The following is a 6,922-nucleotide window of genomic DNA, read 5'->3' as shown; positions in this document are numbered from 1 at the left end:
AGCTGCTAAATTTGAATCCACCAATCAGAGAGGCTGTTTACTTTTTCCTGCCAAAACAGGTTCACCTGCTTACACAGGCAGAACAGAGACATAGACCGGCTTCTTTCAGTCTATTTCACATATTGATGATTCCCCTCAAACAAATGGCTATAATTTCCTAACCGTAGGGGCTAGAATGGTCATTCTTACACCGTTTTGTTCAGAAGACATGGGGGAACCTTCATGTGTTAACAATTTATCATTAAAATATGAATTATTAAAGATATTTGACTTCTAATGTACCCTAACTGAGTAGGGGCGAAGAGAAAACTGCCTTGACTTCCCCTCAAACAACCTTTTGTAACTCTAAATCTATTTGGAGCATCGATATCATTCTTTCACCGTAAGAGACAGCAGGCTTTGGTGAACAATCATGGAAGTTTTCAGGTCTCTATGGAAATCCATCAAAAAGATATGATGAGAGAAAAAAGTGCTGCATTTCCAGAGTTTGAAATCTGAAGAAATCTGAGCGAATGAAGAATTTCCTACCCTCAAACAAACGCAATTCATGGCCAAACGGTAATAGATGAGAAAAAAATTGAATTGTGAGCATCAGGAGTGTCTGAAGATATATTGGCACAAGCCTCATGTCTCAACTTTGTTTTGTTGGGGAGATATGACGATTCGAAAATGCCTCTCATTAGAGAAATCCAGCGCTGATTTTGAACAAACTCTCCATTGACTTTCTATGGAGAGTTTTCAGACTTTGTGTTGGTCTGAGGAGATTTGTAAAAATTCTGTCAATCCCACAACAATGATAGTGACATTTTCTGAAAGCCAGCAAAAATACCTACGTTTTGATGTATAATTTGTGGGGGTTGAGTGAAAATTGAGCAAGTAGCAGGACGTTGTTTGGACATGAAGAGAAGATTGAAAAAGGACAAGTGGCTCACTCAGAACCAACTGCATAGCAACCATAACAACACATGTATTTTCTTAAAAATCACAAAGATGAAACTCAAAACTTAAAGAGGGATAAGATGAAAACGATAACAGATATGAAAAAGCTGAATCATACATGAATAGCCCAATAATTTGTGAACATTTTAAAGTTTAAATGGTTGTTCTATGTAAAAGTATGAGGAAGTAGTTAAGTTTCAAAAACAAGCAAGTTTTAGCAGAATTGTGGAAGTTTTCCATTCATTTCAATGGGACAAATTAAAGGAAAAAAACTTAATATTTTAAAAAGTATAATAGCAAAAAATACCAAAAATCATAGCACACATTAGCAGAAATAGCAGAATAGTTTAAAAATTGAACGGTGAAAATAGCACAAAAATTGTGGAAGTAGTTAAACAGCAAAAAACGTACGGAAGCAACTTGAAGAATAACTAGAAAAATTTGCATTTCCTGCGAAAATGCTGTGTGGATGCCTTAACGCTGAAGCTGTCTGCTGAAAAGCTGAAAAAGATGAAAAGTTGCATAAAGTTGTATGGTGGTGAAAAAAAAAAATGTCACCCTGAGAAGGATCCGAACCGGGGCCTCCAGAGGTCAAGGCAGCTACTCATCTCACGGACCCAAACTCATTCTCACAAAGAAGAGGTGGAGAGACGGACAATTCTGCTGAAATGAGCAGAAGCTCCTGAGAATTGTGCTGGTAAGAGGTGAAAAGGCTGAAAATTTTGCAGAAAAGAGGTGAATCAGCAGAATTTCTGCTGAAAAGAGGTAAAGAAGCAGAAAGTTGCACTGAAAAGAGAAGAATCAGCAGAACTTCTGCTCAAAAGAGTTTTTTTTCTGAAAACAGCTGAGATTTGCGCTAATAAGAGGTGAAAAGGCTGAACATTTTGCAGAATTTGGGCTGAAAAGAAGTGAAAATTCTGAAAATTCTGCTGAAAAGAGTTCAATCAGCAGAACTTCTGCTGAAAAGAGGTGAATGAGCAGAATTCTGCTGAAAAGAGTTCAATCAGCAGAACTTCTGAAAAGGGGTGAAGAAGCTAAAGTATACCAAATCAAAGTATTTGTGCCAAAACATAGTGTTTCTGCCATATTGTGGTACTACTACATTACAACATGAATACGGATTAAAGATGAAAGAAACTGGCAACAAATTCCTCCACTACAAACCAGTCTGATACCAGTTCTTTGCAGTGTTCACGTTTACTAAGGCACTACCCAAAAGGCGCCACAAGAGGGCACTCCAACACAAGAGATGACCTATGTACACTGATGCACTTAGTAACAGTCAGCCTCCTTGAATTGGCAGAAATACTGTGATTTAGTAGTAATACTATAACATAACAGATATACTGTGATGTTGCAGACATAGTATGTTTTTGTACTACTCGTTTGTAGTGAAAAAAATTAGCAATATAAATTACAGGTCTGTGATAGTGTACAAATTTGTAGTGAAAAAAAAATGTCGACCAAGGTGGGATTGAACCCACGCCCTTTGAGCTGCAGAGCCGTGTCATTACTGATTGCGCCACCTGCGAAGAGGGTGGGCGGCTGAAAAACAAAGACATCAGCAATCAGAAATAAAAGAGATTTCTGTTGAAAACACCTGAAAAAGCTGGGATTTGGGCTGAAAAGGGGTGAAAAAACTCAATTCTGCTGAAACGGGGTGAAGAATAGGTGTTGGACTGTTGAGAAGAGTTGAATAAGTTGAACAGATATGTTTGGGTACAAATACTATGATTTGGTAATAATACTGTTTGGTAATAATATTTTTGGTAATAATTTTCAACCTTTTGAAAAGGCTGAAAATTTTGCAGAAAAGAGGTGAATCAGCAGAATTTCTGCAGAAAAGAGGCAAAGAAGCAGAAACTTACGCTGAAAAGAGATGAATCAGCAGAGTTTCTGCTGAAAAGAGTTTTTTTTTTCTGAAAACAGCCAAAAAAGCTGGAATTTGTGCTGAAAAGGGGTGAAAAAATGAAAATTTTGCTGAAAAGGGGTGAAGAAGCTAAAGTATACCAAATCAAAGTATTTGTGCCAAAACATAGTGTTTCTGCCATATTGTGGTACTACTACATTACAACATGAATACGGATTAAAGATGAAAGAAACTGGCAACAAATTCCTCCACTACAAACCAGGCTGATACCAGTTCTTTGCAGTGTTCATGTTTAAGGCACTACCCAAAAGGTGCCACAAGAGGGCACTCCAACACAAGAGATGACCTATGTACACTGATGCACTTAGTAACAGTCAGCCTCCTTGAATTGGCAGAAATACTGTAATTTAGTAGAAATACTATAACATAGCAGTTATAATGTGATTTTGCAGACATAGTATGTTTTTGCACGAATAGTACGATTTCGCTCAAATACTATGAAATTGCAGTAATACTATGATTTTGAAGGAATACTATGATTTGGTAGAAATACTATGCCTTAGTAGTAATACTATAACTTAACAGATATACTGTGATTTTGCATAAGTATGTTTTTGCACAAATACTACAAATGGGCAGAAATATTATGTTTGGGCACAAATACTATGATTTGCTATAAATACTATGATTTGGCACATATACTATAATCAGCAGATATACTATAACACAACAGAAATTCTACGACTTAGTAGTTATACTATAACATGACAGAAATTTAATTGGGCACAAATAACATGATTTGGCACAAATACCATGATTTGGCAAGAAAAATACCATGATTTGGCACAAATACGATGATATGACAGAAATACTATGATTGGGTACAAATACCATGATTTGGCACAAGTACTATGACTTAGTACAAATACTATGATTTGGCACAAATACTATGATTTAGCAGAAATACTATGTTTTAACATAATATCTTTTGACAGAAATTTCTCCTAAAAGGTACTATTTCTGCTTTTTAGCAGAAATACTGTAATTTTGCATAAATACTATGATTTGGGATAAATACAATGATTTTGTAGATATACTATATTCAGCACATATACTATAACATAACAGAAATACCTCCAGCTACTAGTAATACTATAACATATCAGAAATGTCATGATTTGACACAAAAACCATGATTTTGGCAAGAAATACTATGTTTTTGGCACAAATACTATGATTTGCTATATATACTATGATTTGGCACATATACTATGATCAGCAGATATCCTATAACATAACAGAAATTTTAATTGGGCACAAATAACATGATTTGGCAAAAAAATACCATGATTTGGCACAAATACGATGATATGGCAGAAATACTATGATTGGGTACAAATACTATGATTTGGCACAAGTACTATGACTTAGTACAAATACTATGATTTGGCACAAATACTATGACCTAGCAGAAATACTATGTTTTAACATAAATAATATCTTTTGACAGAAATTTCTGCTAAAAGGTACTATTTCTACTTTTTAGCAGAAATACTGTAATTTTGCATAAATACTATGATTTGGGATAAATACTATGATTTGGCAGGTACACTATATTCAGCGCATATACTATAACAACAGAAATACCTCCACCTAGTAGTAATACTATAACATATCAGAAATGTCATGATTTGACACAAAAACCATGATTTGGCACAAATACTATGATTTCCCAGAATTAATATGATTGAGCAGAAGTACTAAGATGTAGTAGAAGTACTTTGATTTAGCAGAAATACTATTATGGAGGAGTAATACTTTAACATGGGAGAAATATTGATACACACACATATACACAGAGAGTAAAGGGAGCAGTGGCTGTTAGGAGTCTGGGCTTGGTATATCTAGGTCAGCTAAATTGGCTGCACCTGCTGTAATCAGCACTTACACACAGAGACACAGAGAGAAGTATGAGTCTTCTTCAGTGTATTTCTCACAGTCAGGACTCCCCTCGAACAAATGGCCATAATTTCCTAACCTTAGGGGCTAGAACGCTCATTCTGACACCGTTTTGTTCAGAAGAGATGGGGGAATCTGCAGGTCTTCATAATTCAGAGATAAAATATAAATTATTGAAGATATATGACTTGTAATACACTGTAACTGAGTAGAGGCGAAGCAAAACTGCCTTGACTTGCCCTCAAACAACCTTTTGTAACTCTAAATCTATATGGAGCATCAAAATCATTCTTTCACCGTAAGAAACAGCAGGCTTTGGTGAACAGTCATGGAAATTTTCAGGTCTCTGTGGAAATCCATCAAAAAGATATGACGAGAGAAAAAAGTGCTGCATTTCCAGAGTTTGAAATCTGAAGAAATCTGAGCGAATGAAGAATTTCCTACCTTCAAACAAGTGTAACTCATCTCAGAACGGTAATAGGTGAGAAAAAACTTCTTGAATTGTGAGCATCAGGAGTGTCTGAAGATATATTGGCACAAGCCTCATGTCTCCACTTTGTTTCGTTAAGGAGATATGACAATTTGAAAATGCCTCTCATTAGAGAAATCCAGCGCTGATTTTGACCAAACTCTCCATTGACTTTCTATGGAGAGTTTTCAAACTCTGTGTTGCTCTGAAGAGATTTGCAAAAAATCTGTAAATTCCACAAGAATGATACTGACATTTTCTGAAAGCCAACAAAAATACCTACGTTTTGATGTATAATTTGTGGGAGTTGAGTGGAAATTGAGCGAGTAGCAAGAAGTTGTTCAGACATGAAGAGAAAATTCAGAAAGGACAAGTGCACACTCTGAGTTAATTGCATAGCAACCATAACAACGCATGTATTTTCTGAAAAATCAAAATTTTGCAACTGAAAACTTAAAGAGGTATAAAATTAAAACGGTAGAAGATCTGAAAAAGCTGAATCATACAGAAATAGCCCAATAATCTGAGAACATTTTAAAGATTGAATGGAGTTTCTAGGTGAAAGTATGAGGAAGTAGTTAAGTTTCAAAAACAAGCAAGGTTTAGCAGAATTGTGGAAGTTTTCCATTCATTTCAATGGGACAAATTAAAGGAAAAAAGTGTAATATTTTAAAAAGTATAATAGTAATAAACACCAAAAGTCATAGCAATAATTAGCAGAAAGAGCAGAACAGTATAGGGTTTGAACTGAGAAAATCGGCTGAAAACTGAGGGAGTAGTTAAACGACAAAAAACGTACGGAAGCAACCAGAATAAAGTATAATAAAGAATAAAGAGAAACAGGAACTCAATAGTGTGGAAGCCCTTTTAGGGCATCCACACAACTAGAAAAATTTGCATTTCCTGCGAAAATGCTGTGTGGATGCCAGAACGCTGAAGCTGTCTGCTGAAAATGACTGAAAAAGATGAAAAGCTGCAAAAATTGTATGGCAGTAAAGAAACTGAAAAATTCTGCTAAATACAGGTGAAAAAACAGAAACTTTTGCTGAAAAGAGGTGGAAAGGCAATGATTCTGCTTAAAAGGGGTAAAGAAGTTCAAATTTGTACCGAAAAGAGGAAAGGTGAAAAGGTTTCTTCTGAAATGAGCAGAAGATACTGAGATTTGTACTGATAAGAGGTGAAAGGCTGAAAATTCTGCTTAAAATAATTGAATCAGCAGAATTTCTACGGAAAAGAGGTAAAGAAGTAGTTGCACTGAAAACAGGTGAATCAGCAGAATGTCTGCTGAAAAAGAGATTTCTGTTGAAAACACCTGAAAAATCTGGGTTTTGTGCTGAAAGGGGGTGAAAAAACTCACAATTCTGCTGAAACGGGGTGAAGAAGAGGTGTTGGGCTGTTGAGAAGAGTTAAATAAGTTGAACTGACAAATGCGATGATATGGCACAAATACTATGATTGGGTACAAATACTATAATTTGGCACAAGTACTATGATTTAGTACCAATACTATGATTTGGCAGAAATAGTATGATTTGGCAATAATATTGCGTTTTAGCACAACTACTGAGATTTGATTGAAATACTATGATTTAGAAAAGATATTATGACTTTGTACAAATACAATGTTTTGGCACAAATAATATGATTTGGTTCAGATGCTATGATTTGAAACAAATACTATGGTT

This window comes from Pelmatolapia mariae, linkage group LG9 (genome assembly GCF_036321145.2).
Source record: "Pelmatolapia mariae isolate MD_Pm_ZW linkage group LG9, Pm_UMD_F_2, whole genome shotgun sequence".
Lineage (NCBI taxonomy): Eukaryota > Metazoa > Chordata > Actinopteri > Cichliformes > Cichlidae > Pelmatolapia > Pelmatolapia mariae.
This window is presented reverse-complemented; position numbering follows the sequence as displayed.